At 40.3% G+C, this 14,692-nt stretch overlaps 1 protein-coding gene across 1 annotated transcript in view; it reads right to left on the reverse strand.

Moving 5' to 3' along the window:
• The window catches only part of MNAT1 (MNAT1 component of CDK activating kinase), a 110,410-nt gene that overhangs the window by 49,783 nt on the left and 45,935 nt on the right, over positions 1-14,692 (reverse strand). The window lies entirely within an intron of this gene.

Below are 14,692 nucleotides of genomic sequence, written 5' to 3' on the forward strand. Positions count from 1 at the left end.
CACAGCACCCTTTAAGTCTTTTTGGAAATACCTCTGGCTGTTGAGCAGCACCAGCTTTCCACCAGTTGCTGCCCCACATGCTATTGCCAATCAGCTGCATTTGCTGTAGCGCATTCCAAAGTTTACTAATTAATCTCTGCACTAAACCTCACCGATGGCCGGTTGCCATTTGAAATGATCATCATCTTTTATTTAAAGACATAGAGACCCTGTGGTCAAACTCGGACCTTATTAGTAAAAAAAAAAAAAAAAAAAAAAAAAAAAAAAAAAAAAAAAAAAAAAAAAAAAAAAAAAAAAGATGTGCCAAATTTCAGGTAATTAAATCCAGTATCAACTAGGGTTTTTTTAAAACTGGACAGAGGTAATTAGTAACAGTTTGAGGGCATTTATATCAGACACAGTCAGTTATTTCAATGTTAATTGTCAGGAATAGGGTGCACTCTTGCTTTTTGAGTTTGGAGCTACATTCAGCAGAGAGTATGAGATGCAAACTACTGGAAAAGAGAACATTTATTTCTTGCAAAACAGCCTGGATGCTTTGAAGTCGTGTGTTTTAACGATTCCAGCTCATTGCTACATTTCAGATGAGGTTTTAAACACGGATTTCAGGCAGCCCAACCTCTCACACCATTGTTCCAGGCTGCTCCCATTCAGCCCTGAGTACTGGCTCCCTGACCTTCACAATGACCTCTACAAAAGCAGTTGTGCATTTTACTGTGGTGTAAATCCTCACAGACAAGTCGAACCTGTTCTTTTTGGCATCCAGCCCTTTAGATGAATACTCTGCAGAGATTTATTATGAAAGGGGAATGAAGGGGCATTATTGCACAACAGTCATCCCTCACATACAGCTAAGTTCCATCTCTTACAACTTCTGAAGACTTTTAAATAAACAGATCATCTTAATTGCACAAATTCTTCTTGTTTCTCACCAATTTTCTGCAATTAAAATTTGCTGTTGTTTACAAAAAGGTAGACATGCCCAGAAAAAGGCATGTGTGCAAAGGTGTTTTCTATTATTATTAATAAGTAATATTCATACTTCCTGCTACTATACACAAGGGATTAGTGTTTCCTAAGCACACCATTCACTTACTACACTGAAGTATTATTCCACATTGTAGCAACACACATTGCCCTAAAAGGGTCCATTAATTATTTTTGTAATGCCATGAAGCTGCTGCAGGATATTAGATTGTCTCCATAAGAAATACACTCCTACGGTAAAATGATGAATGACGAAGTTTGCAGGTTTTTAATTAAATTTCAGAGCAGTAAGAATTCACAGAGTTGTTTTCCATGGCTTTAACTTAATACTTTGTGTGACCTTATGCAAATAATTAAAACAAAATTCAAGATTCCATTAATCAAACAAAATAAAGGCATAAAAAACTGTGAAAAGAGAAGATTTTATAAATTCAATGAATCTGTCTAAGTGGTCAGAGTAGTAACCCTGTCACTCACATCATCAACGTGCTTTCAGGTTTTCCAAATGATCCTTCAGCAAAACGTGCTCTCCTAGGGAAGGTGGGGAAACCAACATAAAAAAACCACCCAACCAAAGCTGCATTGATACTTCAATCCAAAAATCGTGTTCAAACTAGCTTTAGTCACTTGGTATTAACTACAACAGAAGCATTTTGACTGAAGCACATATTCCCTGATCTAAATCTCTGAATTCCCCTCAAAAGCTCCCTTCCCCCAACATCAGCTGTCACAGACAATTGACAATGCACACACACACATACCTCCCACTGCCAAAATAAGGACCTGCTGTGTGTGTCTCTCCCTGTCACCCACAGGCGATGTCAGGTAGAGGTTCTCTCTCCCCTTCCTAAAAGCCTCAGATGGCCATTCCTCAACTCTCCTGCTCCTCCTTTTGTGCCAGCAAAACCAAAGACAACAGAATGCACAACAGCAAAAACCTCCCCATGCAAAAGAATAAGAAAATACACTCTCTTCCCACCTCTTCCAGCTCCAGACTGCACTTTCACAGCTCCAGAGCTGCAGGCAGAGGTTTTCCCAAACAGAATATGCAGCAGTGGTTTTTACCCTCTAAATTCAGTTCCCACCTGCAGGTCCAACTCTGCCACCTCCAGCACAGCCCACTCCTTCATTTCTTAGCCTGAGGCTACCAGTGAGGCAGAACAGAGATGGACTAAAGATAATAAAAGGTGAACCAGCATGGTCATACAGTGCTGTACTTAACAACAAAGATAAAGTATCCCCAGTTCTAAAGGGGGGCTTCTTCCTACAGAAGCAATTCAACACTTTGAAAAGCTGCAGTTGCTACATAGTTTGCCTCTTCATAAATACACTAAATAAGAATTAAAGAGCAGCTACACTTATACTTCGGTCTTCGTGACAAACAGAATAATCCTGATACCACCAATATTTTATTCAGGGTCCTTTTTAAAAAAAATCCAAAGGTTTTTCAAACAGGTGATAGAGAGACTTAAAGCCAAAGTTATACCTGGCAACTCAGCTACAGTTTAAGTTGGTTACACAAAGTCTAAAAGCAACTAATGGCTAAATGGGTACAACACTCTTCAAGAGTATTTCTTTAAATAGTATTACTTTCTTTAAAAGTATTACTTTAAAAGTAATTTATTTAAAGTATTAAAATTATTTAAATTTAAATATTAAAGTATTTATTTATTATTTATATTTAAATATTAAAGTATTAATATTATTTAAAGTATTTTAATTTCTTTAAAAGTATTACTTTAAAAGTGACACATCTGTTTAATTTTTGTATTTCAAATTCACTTAACTGACCAGACACAAAATAGGTTGAAAAGTAGCACAAAGCAAATGCTGTACATAACACTATCAATGAAACTGAACTGATGCAAAATCAAGCTTTAGTGTAAACTGCACCTTAAGGGGACTGTACTGTTTTGGGCTTTTTACCCCATGTTCCAAACAGATTTTAGAAGTGCCTGATATGAGATAAATTCTTGGCCTATCGCTAACTAGGCTTCAGATTCTACCTAAATTACCACGGGAATTCGATGTGGCATCATCCCATGAAGGGGCAGATTAAGGTGCCTCAGTGACACTGAACAGGTGAGGACAAAGGAAGGTTGAAGCTCCCATTGCAATCCCCTCTACATCCTCCCATCAGCTCTCAAGCCAAGCCCTCTTCCTCTCCCCCCCCAAGAAAAGGAAACCCTTATCATGTTTTCTTGTAAACAAGGACGATGGGGAATCCTCAGCATGCAGGATAGTGCCACCCTTCTGGAAAGGCAGAAAATTCTTCAAATATTTACTAATTGATTATTCAAACGTTGCTGGTCTGAACCCAAAAGGTCTGTCACGGGGAAGCATTACAAGCTGGCCATCTTTACATACACTCTGGGATATATGTGATGTATGTGGCTTTTTTTTTTTAATGCTAGCCATGTACACGTGTCCACAGGTACCCAAGCACAGGCAGCCCCAAGTCCTGGTGCCAAGGAGTGCTCAAGGATGGTGAGGATCAGGTGCCTACACGGATCCCCTTTGGATCTGTCAGCACATCTACGCAGCCCAGCCCAGCAGCTCCTGGTTCCTGGAGCACTGCCTCCAACTGCAGACAATCATGTTTCTGTGATTCTCTCTCTATGCCTTGGAGAAGAGAGCAATGCTCTATTTATTTCTGCCTCTCTTTCAAGAGATGAAACAGGAGAATGGACCTCAGACTTAAAAATACATGCTGCTTTCCTCCTCTGCACAGCCCTCACTTTTAACTTGTTCCTTCCTCCAAACTTACCTTTCCACCATCTTCCTTGAGAGGTACATCTGTCTCCTGCAGGATCTACCTCACTGGCCCAGAATAATACAAGAACCATTATTCTTACACAAAATCATCGTTTTGTTTTCTATGAATCACAGCAAATGTTGCAAGTTCCAGTCTCCTGGCCCCCATCCAGCTAATTTAGATAGATGGTTCCACATGTGCTCTCTGTCCTTCCATTTCCTGCCCATACTGCTGCACACATTTGTCTAAGTGAGTCAAAGCAGGTTTCTCTGTAGTTACAATATTCTTTAGTACTTTATATTCTAGAAAAGAAGTCTGCATAAAACACAGCCTATTACCATGCTATTATCGACTTGGCAAGAGGCAGAGGATTTTACTGCTCTGCCACATGTACCACTGAACTGTAACACATCTCACAAACTACACCTGAGCCTCACACTTTCCCAAAATACAAGAGTTACCGGTGTAGCAACTATTTTCAGATGCAGCAATACAACAAACTAAACTAGTCAATTGTCCACTTTAATATATGCTCTTATTGGGGTTTTTCTCCTTTAAAATAAAAGCCTCAACAAACCCAAAACATTTAAGAGGAACAAAGATAAGCCAAACTTTCAAAGACCAAGGTGCTTCTTCACAAGGATAATTTCTCTTTCATTATTAGCCAATGCTGTCAATATTCCTTTCCAGAGACACCTTGACTGACACTCTGAGTTCACACTAGGTATATATGGGGACATTTACTTTTTGATGTACAATGCTGACTGCCTAAAACAAGATTCCTTTCTCCCACCCTCTGCACCTGAACAAACATTTTTAAGGAAAACCACTTTTGAAGTCTCCTTAGTACAGAACGTTGTCTCTTTGATCCAAATATATTTTGCTGCAAGTACCCTAGCACGATATGGGTGCACCTTGGATGGTAATAATGACTATTTAAAACTAGGGCTCACAACAGCTCATTTGAAATACAGCTTCACTGTTAAATGTATTTTTAATTCACAAATGTGCTGTTTTAAAGCTCAAAAGTCAACTCCACTGAGACCCTGTAGCAAACATTCATTTATTTGCTGTGTTCACTTGGGCAGGAGTTGAGGTGCAGAAATGTGGTACATGCACATGCAGCACAGCCTCAACCTACACACTGATGATTTTTTCTTTGTAGGAAATTAATATACTAGTAAGGCTGATGTACCTTGGAACAGAGATTAACACAAAACAGAAGATGCTGTGGGGAAACACAAGCCCTGAATCCTACACCCCTGCCTACAACCAGAATACTTGGTTAACCAGGTGTGGAGATGGCACATTTGAAACCCCTGCAGTCCTCAAAGACCAGACTTCTTACAGAGGAACTGAGCCAGACAGATGAGTACCAGAACCAAATCCTTCTGTCCTAGAGCTCCCCTATAATTCCCAATCTCATGTAGAAATCCCTCAGCCCTTCTCCCTAGACTCTCATCCCATGCACTCCCACCTGTCCTAAGTCTCCCCACTCAGAGTGATGGCACCATGTCTCCCCATGTTCCCTCCATCCCTCTGATCAGCTGCCTGTGCTTCCCCATCCCCCCAGCCCTGATCCCATGCTCTACCATGGCACCACTGCTGCTGCTGCCAGCACTTGGTACTGATTTCCCTGCCACGTTCTTCCAACCACTACCTCCTGCTACGACCATCCCTCTGTCCTTCTCTTGGCTCTCCTTGCATGACCCTTGAAGTCTGGCAAGAATTTCAGGAAAGCCAGATGTAGGCTGTGCTTACCCAAAATTTGTCTGAAGGTGGCCCTGAGAATAAGCATGGACACAACACAGGCATTTGGGAGATCTTTCATCTGTGCTGCGAGAACAACGTCCTCCACGCTGGAAAACAGGCTCCCTTCATTGAGAAATGGAATAACCAGGAATAAAACCAGCCTGTGAGATAAGTCTGCACACACATGCCTGTCTTGCTCTCAAAGCAAGACAAACAGACACAGCCCAACTGGCCACTGCCTCAGAGGAATCTGTGAAGATGTTATCCCAGCTCTGCCATTCCAGGTCACCAGCACTTCTCCAGGTAAACAACGGAGAAGACGAAGGAATGACACAGAACTGCTTTGATCAGCAGCAACAGAAGAAAGGATTAGAAGAAAACATGTAATGTTCTCACAAATGCAGGCAAATGCTAGGAATAAAAGAATCATGGCAAAAAGGTCACACACTTTTCTATGCACATATACAAATTTACTACTTTAGCTTCCCTAAATGGATTCAAATCCTTCACTGAACTTACAACAATTCTTTAAATGTTCTTAATGCTCTCTTTAAAAGAATTTTCCTCTCTAAAAAGTCATCAGCTGATGAATGTCATTTCACATCTAGTCTGTAGAGTGGAGACAGTCTACCAAACATTTGCAGAAGAAATTAATGTTTTTATTGTTAAATGACAATTAAGGCACCTGAACTACTTTTTTTAATATCTAAATTCTAAAATATTTAGTTATGTGAAGTCCTCTTTAAAGAGTCATCTTCAGATAGTCATCTTCAAGTACATAATAACCTCCTACAAAAAAGCAAAGAACAACCTGCTCTTGGCACCTACCTAGGCAGAAAATGAACTTGCATCAGGTCAAGGAAACACACAGTTACTGAATTTCCCCCAAAATGTAAAAGCAAGGGCAGTAAGTGCTACCAGAGGCTGCCTGGGAGGCTGCAAAGCCTCCATCTCTCTGGAGGTCTTTAAGAACAGGTCAGACCAGTACCTGGCATGAAGTACCCCTGGCTCTGCCTCACAGTGGGGGGAAGGACCCCACGACCTCTCAAGACACCCTCCCAGAACTATGATTATACAATTCCACAAGTATCCATTGTAATTTTGGCACCAATGCTTCTCACTTTATTCATTTTGCTTCCATGACTTAAAATTCCACACTCGCAGAGGAACTTTCTGCTCCCATCTTTTAATACCATCTCTACCAAGACACAAGGAGACTCCTTATACTCACACTTCTGGACAAGTTATTTCTTTCTGTTTCACCCCAGCACTTCTTTCTGGTATGTTTACTTTTAAACAGTGCATCGAGCAGAGCCATTTAACAACTTTTTGCATCAAAAGTGTGGTTCAACAACTTTGCACCGCTCATTTAGCACGAACTCTTAAGATTTAACATTTATGATGCTTGCAACTCTTGGCCAAAGTATAGCATCAAAAGAGCATGTATGCACTGAATTGTATCTTGTTAAAAAGAACAGCAGCACTGAAAAAAGTTATATTGGAACAATCTATAAATGTGTTTACATTATATGAATGATTTGCTGTTCCTTCACAAGGCATGTAGGAAGTCAGCACTTCTCAAATGTGTAAAGTATTTCCATGTGCTTAAAGCATGATCTTTCCAAAACAAACAATGATTGAGAAATTTTTTATTATTCTTTATTTCCCTGCCAGCTGTTTTGTTGGACTCTCCTCTCAGCCACCTTCTTTCTTTCAGTCAGATCTCTCCTTACTGCTCATAGTAACACCTACTCAAGCAATGGTATATTCAGAGCTATAAGACTCAGAAATAGGAGGATCTCAGGTTGATTTAAATGGCATTTTCCTTAGAACACTCTACAAAGTGTCTTTGTGCTATTGTAGCTAGTGGCAGGTCTGGCTGTTGCTTGGGATGGAATTTGGGAGTCCTACATCAGGGCCTGAAGCCCAGTTCCTGATGCTCTATCCCAGTGCCTGCTCCCACACAAGCAAAGGAAGCAGCTGACAACCTGGCTGAACCCCTCCAGCAGCCTTCTCCCTACAAGCCTTTTCATGGGACCAAAACACGCTGCATGAACAGAGATGTACCTCTGCAAACAGATGTAAAGAGTTGGGCAAGCAAGTAAGCTTTTGGGCAACTCCATAAACCAAACAGATCACTTTAAAACCCAAACAAACAACCAAAAAAAAACCTCAAAAAACCCCAAACCCCAAGAACAGTTCAATTCCAAAAAGTAACAGCTAAAGCTTAGACCTGCTCCACTGCTGGCTACAGCCACCCTAACAAGTACATCAGTTGTGCTGTTCACTCCTGTACAATTAACACTGTTGGCACTATTTCATTTACTAAATTCCAATCATTACAGCTGTGCAAACTTATGGGCCTGATTTGTATTTATACTAATATGTGTATATAAACATGTGCTGCTTTAGCCACGTAAAGGAGCCTTAAAGCAAATGAACAAATATTTATTTTAACAGAGCAGTATAAGAGAGACCAACCATAAAACAGAATCAGGTCAAGAAGTTCTGATTATGTCTGTCCACCAAACAGCTTAATTTCTGCTATGGCATCTTTCCTAAGGCATTCCAAACAGAAATCCTGCAGAGAGATATGGGGAGACATAGAACTGCATTTTCAAAATCCAGCCTCCTGTTCCAAGGCCATCACTGTGTAAATGAGGTGAGGGGAATAACAAACACTATCATTTACTTTCGTCCTTTTTTCTCCAGAAATACTTCTTACCTACATTAGGAAAAAAAAAATCATTAAGTCAACATAATGTGCTGAATGTTTACGTACTTTGATATAACAGTAATTATTTAGTAAGGCCAGAACCCAATTAATGTTTTGGATTTCAGTCCGTGGGCTGGAGTGCAAAGGAAGCGTTCCGATGACAGATCACTTAAATAAAGTTTATCTGGCATACACTTCAAAACCAGAGTTCAAAAACTTAAAGCACAGTTCTGCATGTATGTGTTTGACTCTTAACAAAACATCTTTCTTTAAACAGAGGGTTAGGGACTTAGTATGACAAATGTATTTACTATTGCTAATCATTCTCCAACGTGCCACTCGGAAGTTGCAATCATATTGTATATACAAGCCTATGAGATTTAAGTGAGCAGTATGGGGATCACAGGGCTGTGGATCATTTTTTAAATCCAGCGTGTTAGTCCTAACCTGAATTATATCATCCAGCATTTTTGGTGTCCCTCAGTTCATCTGTTTGAATTCTCTACCCACGTATTGTCAAAGACAGTGGAGATCCAGCAGCCACAGTTTCTTTTTCCTTTTTTCTTTTCAGAAATAGTATCCTTCTCAGCAGATCAATGCAGTGCTCATTGTTAAAAACAAGGCATTGTTATTGATGACAAAAATCCAAAGCTAAAGCAATACACAATATATACTTTTATGAGGAATCAGGAAATGGTGCTTAGCAACTGCAGAATCCCACTTGTCACGGGGCAAGAATGCACAACCCCAAGAATCTCCACTCCAGGGAAGCTGTCTGGCAGGAATGCTCGTTCCCTGAGCACCTCCATTCAGAGTCCTGCTGGAACACACTGTAACTGCCCTCTGCCTGGGACATCTGGCTTTCCTCTGCAAAGGAACTCAGCTTCATGGCACTGACAGCCAGCCCAGAGTGTCAGAGCACTGAGTTGGGACACAGTCACCACACACAGGCACCAAGACTGCGAGGGCAACGCAGCAGCCTCGTGGTACAGACCCACCTAATGCTCAGTGCCACAGGAAATTTTACCTTTACATGCATGCTCTCTAAACAAATACATCTATTCCGAAAGGATCAATACACCCAAACACACTAGCTCCTCTTGAAAGTAAGTGTTGTGATTTTGCTGTGATTCTAAACTACCAAGAGCTGTGAAAAGGAAAATATTCCACCCAGCTGTAAAAGAGAAATGTGTGCAGTGTGAGCCAAACGAAGATTAAAAACAAAACACCAATTAAACTCAAAATGGCATAGATCTCAAAGAAATCAATTCCATCTGAAGAGTTCCAGTCTGAAGACAGACCAGCTGAGCTAACAGTGAAGGAGGGCTTGATTGACTGATTTATTTTTTTAACTTGAGGCAAAAACTAAAAGCACTTAAAAAAAAAAAAAAATGAAACAAACCACCACAACCCACACACCAAAACACACTACACGAAAACCGACAAACCAACCAACCAAACCAGAGCAGCAAGAGTTAGCAAAGCAAAGCTGAAAGGCTGAAACAGTCCCTAGACACACAGACAGGGTGGCAAAGCCCCCGTGGGAGCTGCAGAAAAGTTGTAGTCTAAACCACAGTGTGACATGCACCTCACTTACCTCAGAGTACCTGGCATATGTCTAAGCAACTTTGAAGGAGCACAACTGATTAAAAAGATATTTTGACAGACTTTTTTTGCATTTGGAACAGGATTTTGGATAATTGCTCCACGAGCTATAAAAGAAACAGACTGAAAAACAGGAGCAGCCGCTCAGGAGTTGTTTGCACAGGAAGCAATATTGCAGGAAAAGGCAATAATAAAGAACAGTTAATTTGACCTGAGCTGATGAGGTCAATGTTTTAAAAGAAATAGCTCCACATAACATAAAATAAGAATATTATTTCCCATCAGAATAATACTGCAAGTGTAACGCTGCATGAAATCTATTCCCTGACACTTGTTATGTGCAGCTTAGTGGTAACGCGCATTCCTGAGGTGTCCTAGACATCCTGTGTCTGACACAAATCCATTCCTCTGAAACACTGATTCTGTGACTGCTCCCTCCTGCAAGCTCTGGCTGCCCTAGACTGCACACTGCTCTCCCCAGCATTCAGCTGCTAATAAGCCAAAACTACAAGAACTGGAATAAATCCGGGCAACGTTCAGACCCACAAAGTTATATTTAACATCGTTGCTGTGATTTGGGCAAGGGAAGCAGTAGCTGGAGCAGATCTATTTACACTGCAGATTCAGAGGGGCAGAGACCATCTTGGTAATGACGAAGCATGTACAGCACTCTTCACTAATATTTCTATTAATAAATATTCCCACTGCTATTAAGTAATAAAACAAAAACGACGGCAGAAAATGAAAGGTCAATGATGCGTTACATTAACTCTGAGGCATCCAGGGACAAAATGCAAAAAGGCAAACTCTCCCAAGTGGTAGCAGGCAAGAGGACACCTATGTTGTTTTCTTGAGTGTTTTGGCAATCCAATTAGAGGTAATTGGGTTTTTAACTACATGAGATTACTTCAAAAATACCATCACTAGAGGCGAAGTGTCCTGGGAGGCTGGGGGAAGGGAGAACAGGAACATTATACAACTGGAAGGAACAGAAAAGGGACAGCCTGAAACATGCTGGAGAGAGCATAAGCCTAAGGCACTCATTTTTTACAAATATGGAACTGGCTGGGCCACAGACTCAAAAGGTTCCATGTTCCCACACTAGTGAATTAAAGAGGAGCTAAATACGTCCACAATTCTATGCGTTTTTAACCACAACAGCAACGTAAAGCACAGATCTACAAGCACCAAAAGGTTCCTACAGTAAATGCCAGAGACATAAGAAGAAAACTGAATTCCTGTAACAAAATTAATTCCTGTTGCACTTGCAAACTGCCATTTTGTGTGCAATACATATGAGCACCTCTTTTACACCTCAAAATGAGCTTCACATTAAAGCTACCTCCCAACCAGAAATGGTCACTCCATTCACCAAGAAACAGAGGAACGATTCTCTTGCCAGACTTAGATTTGTTTTGCACCCCCTGATAAGCCCTAGAAACATCATTCATTCCTAACAACCTTTGCTCTTTTTGACAGCTACTAAAATCTGAAGTACCAGAATTGACAGGAAATAGCATTTTTAGCACTACTGCAACGATTGCTACTTTTGTGGCTTTACACAGATTTGAGATTAAATAAGACTGTTTTAAATATTCAGATATGCTTAAAGTGTATTTCTTAATATGATGACCATGATAAGGAGAAAGCTCCAAAGCACTTCCATCCCCCCACTCACAGGGGTAAATCAAACTGATTGATTTGGAAGGTAAACTTGGTGCACAGAAGATAAAATTTACTGAAAAAGTTAAACAGCAGACTAGAGAGACAAACCCTGCTTCCACTTGAAAGGAGAAAAAAAAGAAGGAATTAAACAAAAGGAAAAGTGAAGGAGACCCTGTCCCCATGAACTAATTGTCTGTCTCGTGCTATAGGGGATGCTCTTGCTTAGCTTACAAGTGAAAGACATTCCCTCCTCCCCCTGCAAGCAGAGGAACTCACAGCACTAATATGACACCTTAAATGAGCCAACTTCCTTGAGCATTGCCCAGGAGACTAGAATGGACATGCCTCCTAATTCAGACACCGAGAAACATGTCCAATTAGCAGCCAGGCAGAAGAGCATCTCTGATCAAGGCCTTCCCAGGAAAAACACTCATGTTCAAGCCAGAAAAAAAACCAAACCCGTGGATTGCCACAACTGGCACACTTTTATAGCCTTTGTGTAAACACCAGCTTTGGATTAGCCACATCTCAGCTAGCTCTATCTGGATTCCTTTCTTTGGAAACAAAATTAAGGAAAACACCCACCAGAAAAGGTCAGTGACCAAACTACAAGGAAAAACTAAAAGCACGGGAGAAGAATGTACACAGTGATTCATTAAATGTGCGCTGCTGAAACTCTGACAGTGAGACAAGGCTTTTCCCAGAAATATACCGAATGAGCAGAACTGCTGAGCCAAACAGAGCACTGAGCTGTGCCAGGAGAGGTTTAGGTTGGATATTAGGAAGAAATTTTTTACAGACATTGGAATGGGCTGCCCAGGGAGGTGGTGGATTCACCGTCCCTGGATGTTTTTTAGATAAGACTGGATGTGGCATCAGTGCCATGGTCTGGTAACCACGGCGGTGGTGGATCAAGGGTTGGACTTGATGATCTCAGAGGTCTTTTGCAACCCAGTAGATTTTATGATTCTATGATTAATTAGAACTATATTTCTTAAGAAATTCCCAGTACTCCCCTAGAGCTGCCCCTACCAATACAGGTAGTGTGAACCCCAATGGCTTAGAGAGGAGCAAACCCAAAGCAACTATAAAGAGCACAAAAAAAGCTCCACCTACTCCACGTGTACACCTACACAAAACTAATGAACTGAGCATCTCGGGTTCTTAGAAAAATACTCAGTTTGGAAAATACACTTATCAATAAGGTGAGTATCCAGGTGTGGATTCACCTCACACTGTCACCAGAATACACCATCAGGGATCATCAACCCCACCAAATCACGTGCAGTATTGCTTGTTACAAAACTAACTCTGCTCTGCACCCAGTAACTTGCATTTCACTACAATAACTTTCCAAGACACACCCCAATCCTAATCTGAAAACATCAAGAATCAGAGATTTCGTTGCATTCCAGACTCAGCTTTAACAGTGAGGCCAATTAACCGGTGGAGCATTGTGAACTTTAGGTCTTACTCGTTCCTTCAGTTCCTATTTAGATCCAGTTTGTTTAACTGAGGTGACTGGATCTCGCTGCATTTAGGGCTGCACTGCTCAGATTTGGCACGTTCTGTGTGAAGGAGGTACTTACTGTAAATTGAGTCATACCTTAACCTTCTTCCAAACCAGAGGCAGATCACAGTAGAAAGCAGATCTTTCGGCCTTTGAATGGACTTTTGTCCATTTTGTGTTCTGATTTTTGCACTCAAAATGCAGTCAGCAGAACTCTCCAATCCATGGCTCTTCCCAACACTGCACTCAGAAGGACAAGTCCTTTCCTATTTATTGCTGGGTTATTCACATACCCAAGGTCCACCCAGCACATGCTGTGACGAAGGGTCAAACTGCTTTGCTTGCTTAGCTAAACTTCCAAATCCTCTTCACAATGCCTGTTATTTACCCTCCTATTTATAATTTTGTATTTAGCCATATTAGAACACATTCATTCAAATGAGGCCAGCTTGTCAAAGCAGCCCCTTAAACTGTCAATTTGCATATCATCCACAGCAATTCAACATCTGCTTCCAAGCACTGAGGTGTGTCCTAGCAGAATACCCACAGAACATTCTCATGCTGGGGAACCAACTACTTTAAAAATTACAATTAAGCCACTTAATATATTTATTGTCCAGAATCTCAATATTATTATTATTGTGTAATATAATCTCTATATACTTCTAAAAATTATTGTGATGTAATACCTAAATCAAGCCTCCTGTACAGAAAATATGCACACATTCACCTTTCTCAACAAAACCTCTAATTTTATCAGTGTAAAACTTTTGTTTGATGCAATCCATTTTCCATAAATAGCGGTCACCAACTTCAAATACTCCTATCCTTAACTTTATTGCTAAAAACATTAGTAGAAATAAATACAGTTAAATTGTTCGTTTTTAATTTAGGACTAAGCTCAATCAGGGTGAGGCATTTTTTTGTTTTCTGGGATTGAACAAATTAAATTATCTATTCACATTTTCTGAACATTGGTATAGTAACAATTAGTTATCTGATGTATCCTCTATTATTCCAAATGCTAAGATTTAAATGTCGTGCTGCTAGAGATCTCTTCATCCAAGTCTTTAACCATTCCCAGATAAAGTGTACTTAGGGCTGCAGATCTCAAAATGTCCACTACCATATACAGCATTTAATATTAATTTATAAATGCATTAGAAAATACTTCCACTGTCCTGATCATGTAACATAAGGTTATCTTCCTTTTCCCAGGAGAAAGGCCACAGCAAGAAGAAGTACAGGCACTCAACTGGAGTATTTTTAAACAGAACAACAAACATTTTCTATCCACTGGCTTTCCTACACAAACAGAAAATATCTCACAAACCATATCAATCTCCCCCAGATTCTTAGACTTTAAAAGAAATTGGAAGAAGATCAATTTATAGAACAGGAAAACAAGAAAACAATCTACACAGCTTTGCAAAAGCTGGCACCACTTTTGGAAAAATGAGCTGCAAATGCTTCTACACTGCGAACACTTTGGCAGATAATGAACACAGTATAAATACTCCTGGCAAAAATAAATTGACTGCTGATAGGAAACTAATTTGATGCAAAGGTTTTTGCTTTGCTGCCTTGGGTATTGAGAAGGGTGGAGAGTGCTGGTTATTTTTAAGACATCGTTTACCATTATCAAAGTCTAAAATATGCAGGGATTTAAAAGAATACAAAACAGAAGACCAGTAAGGTGCAG

The sequence above is a fragment of the Manacus vitellinus genome, unplaced genomic scaffold (genome assembly GCF_001715985.3).
Source record: "Manacus vitellinus isolate BGI_N305 unplaced genomic scaffold, ASM171598v3 scaffold_6_pilon, whole genome shotgun sequence".
Lineage (NCBI taxonomy): Eukaryota > Metazoa > Chordata > Aves > Passeriformes > Pipridae > Manacus > Manacus vitellinus.